General features: G+C 48.9%; 1 protein-coding gene across 1 annotated transcript in view; it reads right to left on the bottom strand.

The window, feature by feature from the left end:
- CTXN1 (cortexin 1) overlaps positions 1-12814 on the bottom strand; it is a 36191-nt gene extending 23377 nt beyond the window's left edge. Inside the window, exon 1 of the mRNA XM_064469658.1 lies at positions 12723-12814. The gene's annotated coding sequence lies outside the window, so the exon portion shown is untranslated. The remainder of the gene's footprint in view (positions 1-12722) is intronic.
- Positions 12815-13437: the final 623 nt, after the last annotated feature.

The following is a 13437-nucleotide window of genomic DNA, read 5'->3' as shown; positions in this document are numbered from 1 at the left end:
GCCAGTCCGGAAGTCTAATGGAGAGTGGAGACTAACAGTAGACTATTGTGGCCTGAATGAAGTCACTCCACCGTTGAGTGCTGCTGTGCCAGACATGCTAGAACTTCAATACGAACTGGAGTCCAAGGCAGCCAAGCGGTATGCCACAATTGATATCGCTAATGCATTCTTCTCAGTCCCTCTGGCAGCAGAGTGCAGGCCACAGTTTGCTTTCACATGGAGGGGCGTCCAGTACACCTGGAATCGACTGCCCCAGGGGTGGAAACACAGTCCTACCATTTGCCATGGACTGATTCAGACTGTACTGGAACAGGGAGAAGCTCCAGAACACCTTCAATACATTGATGACATCATTGTGTGGGGCAACACAGCGGAAGAAGTTTTTGAGAAAGGAGAGAAAATTGTCCCAATCCTTCTGAAAGCTGGTTTTGCCATAAAACAAAGTAAGGTGAAGGGACCTGCACGAGAAATCCAGTTCTTAGGAATCAAATGGCAAGATGGTCGTCGTCAGATTCCAATGGATGTGATCAACAAAATAGCAGCCATGTCGCCACCAACTAGCAAAAAGGAAACACAAGCTCTCTTGGGCGTTGTGGGTTTTTGGAGAATGCATATTCCCAATTACAGTCTGATCGTAAGCCCTCTCTATCAAGTGACCCAGAAAAAGAATTATTTTAAATGGGGCCCTGAGCAACGACAAGCCTTTGAACAGATTAAATGAGAAATAGATCATGCAGTAGCTCTTGGGCCAGTCCGGGCAGGACAAGATGTAAAACATGTGCTCTACACTGCAGCCGGGGAGAATGGCCCTACCTGGAGCCTCTGGCAGAAAGCACATGGGGAGACCCGGGGTTGACCCCTAGGGTTTTGGAGTCGGGGATACAGAGGGTCTGAAGCCCGCTCTACTCCAACTGAAAAAGAGATATTGGCAGCATATGAAGGGGTTCAAGCTGCTTCAGAAGTGGTTGGTACTGAGGCACAGTTGCTCCTGGCACCCCGACTGCCAGTGCTGGGCTGGATGTTCAAAGGAAAGGTCCCCTCTACACACCATGCAACTGATGCTACGTGGAGTAAATGGGTTGCACTGATCACCCAGCGGGCTCGAGTAGGAAACCCCAGTCGCCCAGGAATCTTGGAAGCGATTATGGACTGGCCAGAAGGCAAAGATTTTGGATTATCACCAGAGGAGGAGGTGACACGTGCTGAAGAAGCCCCACTGTATAACACACTGCCAGAAAAGGAGAAGCAGTATGCCCTGTTCACTGATGGGTCCTGTCGCCTTGTGGGAAAGCACCGGAGATGGAAGGCTGCTGTATGGAGTCCTACACGACAAGTAGCAGAAACTGCTGAAAGGAGAAGGTGAATCGAGCCAGTTTGCAGAGGTAAAGGCCATCCAGCTGGCCTTAGACATTGCTGAACGGGAAAAGTGGCCAGTGCTCTATCTCTATACTGACTCCTGGATGGTGGCAAATGCCCTGTGGGGCTGGCTGCAGCAGTGGAAGCAAAGCAACTGGCAGCGCAGAGGCAAACCCATCTGGGCTGTCACACTGTGGCAAGATATTGCTGCCCAGGTAGAGAAACTGGTTGTAAAGGTACGTCATGTGGCTGCTCACATCCCCAAGAGTCGGGCCGCTGAAGAACATCAAAACAACCAGCAGGTAGATCAGGCTGCCAAGATTGAAGTGGCTGAGGTGGATCTGGACTGGCAGCATAAGGGTGAACTATTTCTAGCTCGGTGGGCCCATGACACCTCAGGCCATCAAGGGAGAGATGCAACATACAGGTGGACTCGTGATCAAGGGGTGGACTTGACCATGGATGTTATTGCACAGGTTATCCACAAATGTGGCACATGGGCTGCAATCAAGCAAGCAAAGCGGGTAAAGCCTCTGTGGTATGGGGGACGATGGCTGAAATATAAATATGGGGAGGCCTGGCAAATTGACTATATCACACTCCCACAGACCCGCCAAGGCAAGCGCCATGTGCTTACAATGGTAGAAACAACGACTGGCTGGCTGGAAACATATCCTGTCCCCCACGCCACTGCCCGGAATGCTATCCTGGGTCTTGAGAAACAAGTCCTGTGGCGACATGGCACCCCAGAGAGAATTGAGTCAGACAACGGAACTCATTTCCGAAATAGCCTCATAGACACCTGGGCCAAAGAGCATGGCATTGAGTGGGTGTATCACATCCCCTATCACGCACCAGCCTCTGGGAAAATTGAACGGTACAATGGACTGTTAAAAACTACACTGAGAGCAATGGGGGGGTGGGACATTCAAGCACTGGGACACACATTTAGCAAAAGCCACGTGGTTAGTCAACACAAGGGGATCTGCCAGGCGAGCTGGCCCTGCCCAGTCAGAAATCCTACATACTGTGGAAGGGGATAGAGTCCCTGTAGTGCACACAAAAAGTATGCTGGGCAAAACAGTCTGGGTTCTTCCTGCCTCCGGCAAAGGCAAACCCATTTGTGGGATGGCTTTTGCTCGAGGACCTGGGTGCACTTGGTGGGTGATGCGGGAGGATGGAGAAATCCAATGTGTGCCTCAAGTGGATTTGATTTTGGGTGAAAACAGTCAATGAACTGAATGGCACAATGTGAACTGCTATATAATACTGTGTGTCACCTCTGTGTTGTATCAATGATATCAGAGTACGAGCCTCCCAACCCATGGAAGATCAACTATGAAACAAGCCATGCAGCAGGGAGGGATGGAACGATGACTGACTCGGTATGCAGCAACCCAATGCCACACACCACCTCTGCCACCCTGAAAGCCTGATACAACAGATGGAGCCCAGAGCCATGGACTGGATGAACTCAATGAACATTTTAATGGACGTTTTACAGGGAAGGTCCATGAACTAAGGGAATGATATCTGTGTATTATGTTAAAGGATGGGAAGGGGAGGGGTGGTGGTTGGTACGGTTGTATTGCATCATATGGGACCTGGGCATGGTGTAAATGGTATGGAATAAGGGGTGGAGAATGTGCTGGTTTTGGCTGAGAAGGGGTTAATTCTCCTCACTGTGGGGGTCGGCTACCTTTCCAGCTTCCCGCGCTCTGCCGCGTGGCGGGGGGGCGGTCTGGGAGGGGCAGGGCCATGGTGGGGACAGCTGACCCCGACTGGCCAATGGCAGGTTCATTCCATACCATGTGACACCATGACCAATATATTGAGGGGGGGCAGTGGCAGCGCGGAGGCGGCGCGGCGTCGGGTCGGCGGGCGGCGAGTGGCTGCGGCTCGTGCGGTTTGTTTCGGCGGTTCGTTCCCCCTCTCCCCTCCCTTCCCCCCTCCCCCGGGGCTTTGCGCCTCTCGTTGTTCTCCTTTACATTGCATTTCTGTTGTTGTTTCTTTTAATTTTAATTATTAAACTGTTCTTATCCCAACCCACGAGCGTTACCCTTCTGATTCTCTCCCCCATCTACCGGTGGGGAGTGAGCGAGCGGCTGTGTGGGGCTGAGCTGCTGGCTAAACCGTGACATGTGGTTACAGGCTATTGATTGTTCTCCTTCTATTTCTGGAGAACAGCAACTGTAATTCCTGGACTAAAGAAAGAACAATAGATACACAAGAAACAACAGACTTCATATAGACCAGCTACAACAGCACTCAAGTTTTCTAAAGTAAGATGAAAGGGAACAAATCAAAGGCATATATGTGAAATAAGATAAAATGCCACAGCATTAACAGAGTATGACCATGCCAGGCAAGCTGACAGTTCTTATTAAAAAAGATCACTGTTTATAGAAAGAAATTCCAATTAATGTCATCTACCAGGATTTCAGCAAAGCCCTTGGTATGGTGAGAAATCTGTAATCAGGCTGGGGGTGATGGTGAACAAAATAGGATGAGCTGTCAGCCAGAGAGGAAGATGGGAGGGGGCTGCTGAAAAGGGATTGAGAGAGATGTTTCTAATGGAGTTCCTCACAGCCCATTCCTGAAGACTGAGTGCATTTATATTCTATTACTGGCCAGACACAACCAAGTAAGGAAGATTAGGGGGAGAGAAAAAAAAAAAAAAAGGTAGTTTGGGAGGCATCACGGAAGTCTTGGACATCACTGGAAAGATCACAGGGTCATCAAGGAGCCTAAGCCATAAAGAGATGGTCTGAAGGATCAGGATTATGAGATGAGAGCAGTAAGGGTAAGGCTTTATAAGCCCTTATCTGGAAAAGCGTGGGTACATCCATAACATGGTCTCAAACAGGGCTAGATGCAAGGAAAGCTGTGCATCAATGGGATGTGAAATTTTATTATAAGAGACCAGAAGAGCTCAGCATAATAAAAAGACAGCAGAGAGGTAATGACTGCACCCTAAAAAAAAACCCACGAGAAAATACGGAGCAGAGAAGGTAAAGTGCTATTAAATATAAAGGCCAAGAGTAGCTCAAGCACACCATCCTAGGCTGGCAGGGAACTATTTCAGCTGGAATCAGGCAGTACTCCTCCTCGTCCTGAGGCCATCCTGACCTGGGCACAGGAACCCTGATCTACTCACCGAAAAGATTTTCTAGTGTGGCAGCAGAGGTTACACACAGCTGCTTGTCTGGACCCCGCTGGGTCTCTCTAGTTACCTCCCAAGGCCTCAGATGCCTCAGGGATGCTGATGGCTGCTACCCAGAAGATCCTGAATCAACCAAATAGCCCCATCTAAACCACCTGTAGCAGAGAGCAGGTTTGGATGTTCCTATGTTGAGCTGTTTCCCCATTATCCACCTTCAATGTCCAAGAGCAGTCTGCACTCCAGACCCTTGTCAGCTCAGCAAAGCTAAGGCACTCAGGAGCATAAACCAGATGCTGACAATACTGCAGCAGTGGAACTGAAAATGTAGGTGGTCACAGAGGAAAAGAACCAACCCTAGTTTTGTTCTAGGGATGGATTATACAAAGCACCTGCAAAATCTCCTTGTCCAGAAGAAGCTGCATCTCTCCTGAGGGTCTGCTAGCAGCACTGCATTCAAGGGTGGCTGCATCTCTGCTGGGACCATACAGGCACATGCACAAGCACAGGGAGGGTTTGCATGGCCATCGTGGGGACACAGCTGTTGTCACCAAACCATGCAACCCAAAAGAGGGCTACAAACTGCCGGCCCAGCATTGGGGCCCTCCCTGGTGTTTCCAGCTCTCCTCCCAGGTGGTTAGGGGAGGGTGGAGGAGAGCAATGAGCAGCCCACTGCCTGGTCTGTTGGGTGAGTTTCCCCTATGCGTGCTCCATATGCATGGCAGAGTGGCTTGGAGAAGAGCCAGCATGCAGAAAATGAGAAGCAGATGTAATCTCAGCAGAACAGGAACCAGGGAACACAATTAGAATGAGTGTCTCAATAATTAAAACACCCTAATGAGCGTGCTGGCAGGGACGGTCTCTGCTGCTACATTGTAGGTGGGGAACTGATGCAGTGCCCTCTCCTCTGGACCCAGGAGAGCCAAAACCCACTTCCTGAGGTCCCAGCAGCTCTTTAGAGGGACGCCCATCTCACATCTTCCCCACCAGCCCCAAAACACGGATTTGCAGTGCAGGAGTCAGTCTTTCAGGCTGCAAACCCAAGCATCCTACAGCAGTGACAGCTTTTAGGAGGAGAGGGAGAGATAGCTCCATCTCAAGGGAGCACCTTGGACATAAGAGCAAGAGGGATGTGTGATCAAGGCAACATGAGGAGATTAGCTCCCCCACAGCACCAATAAGAGTGTTCCTACAGGTGGCCCTCTCTAAGCAGGAGAGGACATGGTGGAGGTGGAACCAGATCGAGAGCTTTGGGGATGAGTAATCCAAAGGCAGGAGCAGAACTAGTATCTGCTCAGCCCATGGCTGAGCTTGGCAAGGGAAAAGGAAGCCCACTAAAAGAAGAAGCAAATGCAAAGCCAGGGTCCTCCAAAAAGCCCAGAATCACACCCATGCTGGTTCCCAATTTTCAGGTTCCTCAGGCAAGAAACACTTGCCAGTTCTCACCATTTCCTCATACCTCTTGTGATGCCAGAAGTCTCATACCAAGCCTCTGATGTCACAGGAAGGTGTTTGGGTTTGTTGTTGTTGGTTTGGTTTTAGGTTTTATTTTTTAAACAAAAGCAGCACCAACTGCCAGAGTTCAGCCAGAAATATGAAACAAAGGTTAAACAGACCACAAATAAACACTTAATAGATTGTTTTCCATATATGCTTATTTCCAAGTGAATGTCATGAAGCTGAAGTGTTTAACCTGCCCTGAGGCAATTCCTCTTCACAGCAGATATTTAAGAATGGCTTTACTCTTTGAAAACTTCCTGTGCTGTTGGTAACTGAATAATATCCTTAAAACGTGCACCTGTACTTAGCCTGAGCTTATTTAGCTTCATCTTTCAGCCCCTGGGCTTAGGTACAACTTTGCTGGGTAGAACAAGGTGGTTGTCCAGCCAGGCTTTAGTACCCTGTGATGAAGACACTTCTGATAACCCAAGCTTTCACTCTAAAGCCGCTCTTTCCCATCCTCACTCATCCATCACCTTCTCCACTGACTTTTCTCTAATTTATTAACATCCCTCTGATCAGCCCCGGTGACTAACGGCAGTAAAGTCATTGCCCTGCTATTGCACAAGCCTGCAATTCTCAAGCCAAGGATCTCATTTGAGTGCCAGTCACAGCCACACACTGGAAGCCCAGATCCCATTCAGTATTCACCCTGCTTCCCCAGACCTCTTTCATTTTTAAGAAAACACACACCGTTGGCTGGGTGCACCTGCTGAACGAGTGATCGAACGCTCTATATCACTGAGCTGCCATCTTAATTACAGCCCCCCCAGTCTTTACATCCACAAGATATTTTTTTCAGAGATCACATTTTGGTTTTCTTCCAGGCCATTGATCACCAAAGACAAGCAGCCCTGCAGAACCCAGCTGAGTCTTCGGTGCTGGTCCACCCGTGGTCGTCACCCCTTAGACCCGTATCAATGCATTGCACAAGTGTCCAGCCCAGAGTAGCCACCCATCCTCTGCTTTTGGTGTCCTTCCAGGAGAGCATCAACCCCCTGAAATCTATCGGTTCTCTTTTCAGTCAGCTCACATTCAGGGGTGTCTCTGAAGTCCTCCAGCTGATCCAGCTGTGGAAGAGCCTAAACCTCACTGCATCCGACACAGGTTCTTGCATCAGGCAAGCAATACCGCATGGGATACCCATAGTATGATACCATCACCTACTGGGCTAAACCTCAGTGAAATGCAGACAGGAAGGGTTCATCTTTGGCAGTCTCCCATTGTGTTCTGGAAAACAAACTGAGGAGATGTGGGCCGAATAGTGGACAGCAGGGTGGGTGAAAAATTACATGGGCTGTTGGACTCGAAGGTCAATTGTTTAAGTGGAACAGGCAGTTGATTACAAGTAATGTTTTTCACAGGGCAACATCGGTACAGATGTAATCTCAAAACCTCAGAAAGCTGAAGGAAAGAACCAACAGGAACCTCTGCAGATACAGAGTCCTGCCACCAAGCCAGAATAATGCCGTACACCAGGACCGAACAGCTGAAAAGCAGATCTGCAGCAAAGGACATGGAGGTCCTGGTTGACATGTTGGCCAGGAGTCAGCTGTATGCCCTTGAGGAGATGAAGGCCAGCTGCTGTATGATGTAGGAGAGGTGTCAGCTGAACCCATCAATCAAAACACAGGTGAAGAGAAGAGCTCCACTGGAGAGTGAAATGAGGGAGCAGCAGAAAGGGCAGAGGGTGCCAGAGCTAAAGGACTAATTTCCAAGAACTCGGACAACCAGTTAAAGCCCCCAGACTGCCCTGGGACAACACGCAACAGCACACCTTGCTGTGCTCAGGACCAGTTCTTCTGCCCCTTCCAGAAGTCACAGTCACTTCTTTGCTGGTCAGAGTCCAATAGGGTGGAAAGCAAACTGTATTTTGCAAAAATTAACTGCTGTGTGCAAGCAAAAGACAGTCATCATCTCAGATTTCTGATTATCACTTAATAGAAGGAAATGACCAAGCCTAATTGAAACTGGCAGACTATTATTACCGACTATTTGGTTCCTTCACTGAACTGGAGCCTTGGCCAGGTCAGAGCCCTTTCCAGGCCCCTCTTCAGGCTGCAGATACCCATATTCTCTGCTCTAGACAACTCTGAATTCTGGGAGGTGGTGTAAGGACAGGACAAGAGTACACCTGGGGGCAGGGCTGATGTCCTCAGGGACCCTGGTGAAATCAGCCTGATGGGAGGTAGGCATTTCCGCATATAAATTCCCAGAATGAAACATTCCCATTGATAACAGGAACAAAACCGGTCCCCACTTGTCCTGGTTTCACCTGGGATAGAGTTAAATTTCTTCATAGTAGCTAGTATGGGGCTATGTTTTGGATTTTTGCTGGAAACAGTGGTGATAATGTGGAGATGTTTTAGTTGTTGCTAAGTAGCGCTTACACTGGTCAAGGACTTTTTCAGCTCCCCATGCTCTGCCGGGTACACAAGAAGCTGGGAGGGGACACAGCCAGGACAGCTGACCCAAACTGACCAAAGGGATATTCCATACCATATGACATCGTGCTCAGTATATAAAGCTGGGGGAAGAAGAAGGAAGGGGGGACATTCAGAGTGATGGTGTTTGTCTTCCCAAGTAACCGTTACACGTGATGGAGCCCTGCTTTCCTGGAGATGGCTGAACGCCTGCCTGCCCATGGGAAGTGGTGAATGAATTCCTTGTTTTGCTTTGCTTCCGCGTGCAGCTTTTGCTTTACCTATTAAACTGTCTTTATCTCAAACCATGAGTTTCCACTCTTTTACTCTTCTGATTCTCTCCCCCGTCCCACCAGGGGGGAGTGAGCGAGCGGCTGTGTGGTGCTTGGTTGCTGACTGGGGCTAAGCCACGACACCACTTCAGCATTAAAAATTGTAATAAAATGTTGTATAAAGCAGATCCTTGTCATCTTAATTAACATTTGAAATGGATTGTTTTCATTTAGAAGAGAAAAGAGGCGCCCCCCCCAAGTTCACATTTTCCCATGGAAAATATTGACCAAAAACATCAGGATGCTAATGAAAACATAGCCAGGGGGTTAAGAAAATGCAGGCCCTCTTCCAGCACTACCACTGATTCACTGTGGCCTGGAGATGCCACTCTAGGTCGGGATTGGGTCCAAACATGGGGCTGATACCCTTGAGCGGGTCAGCCATTCGGCACCCCAGGCTAGGAAGGGATGAACTTGCCCCTTTTTTTTCAAAGGTAGCAGAGGCTGCCCATACCAACTGTGTCTGCAAATACATACGTGGAAGACCTCATAAGGGGGACACAGAGACTTTGTCTTGCAGGGACCCAGCCTTGCTGTGGCCTTGTGGATGCAGCCTGTCCCACTCCCAGTATCAAAAGCTCTGAGTGAATAATTTGAAGAAGCTCAGTAATGAACTGACATTGAGCAAGCATTCGTGATTGGGAGCATGGGACTCATTAAAAATATTTAATTAGTTCATCGGAGCAAGACCTTAGCACATCCCTCAAGTTCCCTTCAGAAGAACTGAGAATCAGTCATTATTTCTTGGGGATTGCAGACAAATACAGACACGGTCCCTTATCCAAACACCAAAATCCACCTCCAAGAGCACCTGCATGCTCCAAACACCCCCCAGCACACAGAGAGCACTCACTGTACACACCACACATGCCCATAGCCTCCAATGCATGCAGGCATGCAACACACATGCAGTACACAACCCACCTCCACATACATACGTATACATCCTCTCCCTCCCACGTACGCCGATGAGCTCACATGCACTCCGCTATGCCTGCACAGATTTTTACTCCTTGGGCAGCCCAGGCCAATGCACCACTGATCTGCACCCAAGTCCCTCATCTGATCCAGCAGCCCTGGTTTTTTTTCTTTCTGAGGGTCTTCCATAAGACTGAGCCCTCCAGTCCCTGGGTGGTTACACCTAATTCACCCTCATAACACCTCTGCACATTATAGAATATCCCAGAACATCTCACTGCCTCCTCAGGGCCTTTCCCAACAAACTCAGGTCTCAGGGATGAGAAAATGCCTTTTTAGCCTGGTTGTCACTCCCAACTTGAAGACGACTTCTTGGATACTCGGGACTGCTCTCTCTCCAGGACATTCATCCCAGTGTTGTGCATTGCACACCATCCAAGGCCATATGCAGCAAGAGAGCTTGTAAGCACAGATGCAGCAGGGACTGGTGTCCAGGGGACCTTCTGCCATGAAATGAAGGAGGAAGACGGGGGACAAAGCTAGGTATTCTCCGCAGGCAGCCTGTGCTGCTCAATTTTTTTGGAATTAGCATTTTTCCTCATGTTTTCAATAGCTGTTAAAAGAAGATGGGGTACATGCCTTCCATCAGCACAAATAGAGGGATAAGCTTACAAATTAACTGCCTAAAAAAAGAGTATGAGTGTTTATGCTCTACACAAACAATACACAGAAATGCTGACTAATTCTTATAAGATGGTAAGTAACTGCATTATTTTTAATTAGCAATTAAATGTCTTGGTAATTTCTTGCATTTAAATAGTAATGTAAGTACAAACAACGTTAAGCAAATCAGGTCTTTAGCATTTAATTACCAGGCTCTCCTATGAATTATTTAGGAAGTGGGCATATACACTACTCCAAATAAATCCATTCCTGCAATTAAGTGATTTGAAATTATTTGTCTGGGTTGCTGTCCTGCCTGGTACCATTCATGTGTAACAGCATGCGTAGCAGTGCCTGGGAATTTCTGTGGATGGTAGAGCCGAATTCCCCAGAAGAACGATCCAGGTTGGCTGTAAAGGTGCAAGTGTTGGATTGCCCACCCCAGCCTGCCCAACTCCCCTGCCAGCCTGCAGCGCTGTGGGTCTGCACAGTACCACATGTGCAGCTGGCATCCACAAGTCACAACAAGCTACCCTAGAGCCATCTTCAAGAAGGTTTTAAACAGGGAACATCCTGGATTCATGAAAACATGAGGGTCTCCAAAACCCACCTGCCCCCAGCACTGAAATGAGTCCAAGGATGCTCAGAACAGTAACTTGCTTTGTTAAAACACAGCCGAAAGGGATTCTCCCAGAACTCCCTTGTCGCCAATCTCCATCTCACTCATATCTAACCCAAATCTCATTAGCTCCAAATTAAACTGACTGCTTCTCATCTTGTCCCAGCAGAAGCAAAGAACAATTGATCACTTCATAACAGCTTTATGTGTTGGGAAGAGTTCACTCCCTTTCTTTGCTAATCAAATTCAGCTTGTTCTGTCAGCCCTCCTGGTCCTTCTTAACTCTCTCAAGTCCTGCTGCTTTCTCCGGTGGGGTGGGAACAATGTTGGGAATACACAGGGCTCTGCAGAAAGATGGCAGAGGGATGCATCCCAGGCAGGGAACCAGGCCACCCAGGAAAAACTCTGCCAAGGCTTCCTGCTCCCACCCTTCTACATTGCTTCCCAGTTTCAGAGCATATATCTCAGGTCCAGTGGAATGTGGGACAACCCAAGAAGATAACAATTGCAAGAGGAGCCTCTCTTCCCAAACAGCCTGAGCCCGCTTGGTGGAAGGATGGCTGACTCTGCTTTGTGCAGGATGCAGCCAGACAGGGCTGGATTGCACCGTGCTGTGCAGGAGAGACAAATCCTTCTGAGGTCAGTCAGAGGGAAGAGTTGGAGCCTGGCAGAGTCTGCTCTGGGCTCAAATTGGATCATTTCTTGACAAGCCTCCTGCTCAGATAGTAGCATCACCACTAAATACCAGCCCTTTCCAGGCAGCATGTTCGACTGCAGCTCTAGTTTCAGAGGGAAATAGATCACATTAACAAAGGCACCCTTAAATTAATGCATTGCCCCCCTTGGGTGTTTCCCCCTCAGCCCTGTGCATTGGAACATGTTTCCAAATCAGTAAACAACTGCTTGAGGACTGAATTATTTAAGCCTTTTTGGCAAGACAGCTCACACTTTGCCCAAAGCTGCTCTATGTAACTGTTCCATGAAACCATCCTCTTTCCCTGTTCTGGGCTCCCTGTCTGCTGGCAGGCATGAGCACGCAGGAGGAAGAACAAGGAGGAGTTGCACAGGATGCTTTTCCTAGCAAGGACTGTGCTTTCTCACTCCTTAGCTCAGCCTGAGGTAATAGCAAAAACAAGGGCTGTGACAGAGGAAGCTCCTGGGGAGTTTTTGTAATTCTTTTGCTCAGTGACAAGGAACCTGCAACTGGAAGGGCCCCAGGAGCCAGCCAGTCTGGCCTGCTGCAATCAAAGGTTGTACAAATCCTTCCAGAAATGGATACTGCTTTGTCAAACCCAGCTTAGCCTCTGTTTACCAAGGCTGTTCCAAAACCCTGTTGTTTGAGTGGGCTGGTTTCCAGCTAAAGAGACTGCTGCTGGCCCTGCTGCCTCTTGCTGTGAGCAGGCACTAGGAGGAGGAACATGCCCTGGTGAGGGCTGTTACACATCTGTCCTTGTGTTAAGAAGCACAGCAGCTCAGCTCCACCACATCGTAACTGAGAAGTCAATGTCATCCACCCAAGCCATGCTCTGGCCACTATTGGCATCCACACAGTATCTGAAACATCTCCCGGCGCTCCTGACATCTGAAGAGCAGACACCCAAGACCATTCCCCATCCTGCCCACACTGAGCTCAGGTCAGCCCACTATTTCTTGTCAGTGTGGTAGGATACAAACATCCACAGCTCAGGCCACACATGGCTGCAGCCCACCCTATCCTGCGGACATCTTTACACGGCCAAGCCATAACCCACCTTGGGGAGCTCGTCAGTGCTGGGGAACTCATCTGTAACTCAGGTCCTGTATCCAGATCCCACATCCTGGGCTGCATTAGGAAGGGCAGCAACTGCTGAACAGGGGAGAAACCACATATGGGCACCGTGTCCCGTCAAACTGGAAAGGGTTCATCCAAGGGTTGAACCCAGGACTCCTGGCATTAAATTCACAAAGCTCCTGCCCTCCAAATGAGAAGTCCAGCCCTGCTCACAGATCTGTCCAGACTTCTCCACTGGAGAGGACTATCCCATGTATTCCAACAGGGACAGTAATGGCTTCAACCCATCTCCAAGTGGCTCCTGCCAAACTCAGAAGGTAGCAAGGAGAGAAGAAAACAACAGCCAGGAAAGGGCAGATCTGGAGGGGGCACACCAGACAAACTGCATAACCAGGGTCCTACAGAGACAAGCTGATGCAACAGCATATTAAGAGCTGCTTCTGCTATGGGACTGACAAGTGCTCTCTAACCCAGCATCCCACACAATAATAAAAGGAGAATGAAGTTCTTAGATGCCAGCATGGGCTAACTGCTCTCATTGAGGAACATCCCAGGAAAAAGAGCAAACACCCTGCCTTTGGCAGTTGAATGCTCCGGAATTTATCTCCTCCACCCAATAGAGTTTAGAGGCAAATGGAAGCAGAAGAGGGAGGGAAGAAAAGTAAAGGCAAAACCTTGCAGAAATTGGTCTACCC

Source organism: Phalacrocorax carbo, chromosome 19 (assembly GCF_963921805.1).
Source record: "Phalacrocorax carbo chromosome 19, bPhaCar2.1, whole genome shotgun sequence".
NCBI lineage: Eukaryota > Metazoa > Chordata > Aves > Suliformes > Phalacrocoracidae > Phalacrocorax > Phalacrocorax carbo.
Note: the sequence above shows the minus strand (reverse complement) of the source record. Positions and strands in the feature narration are given on the sequence as shown.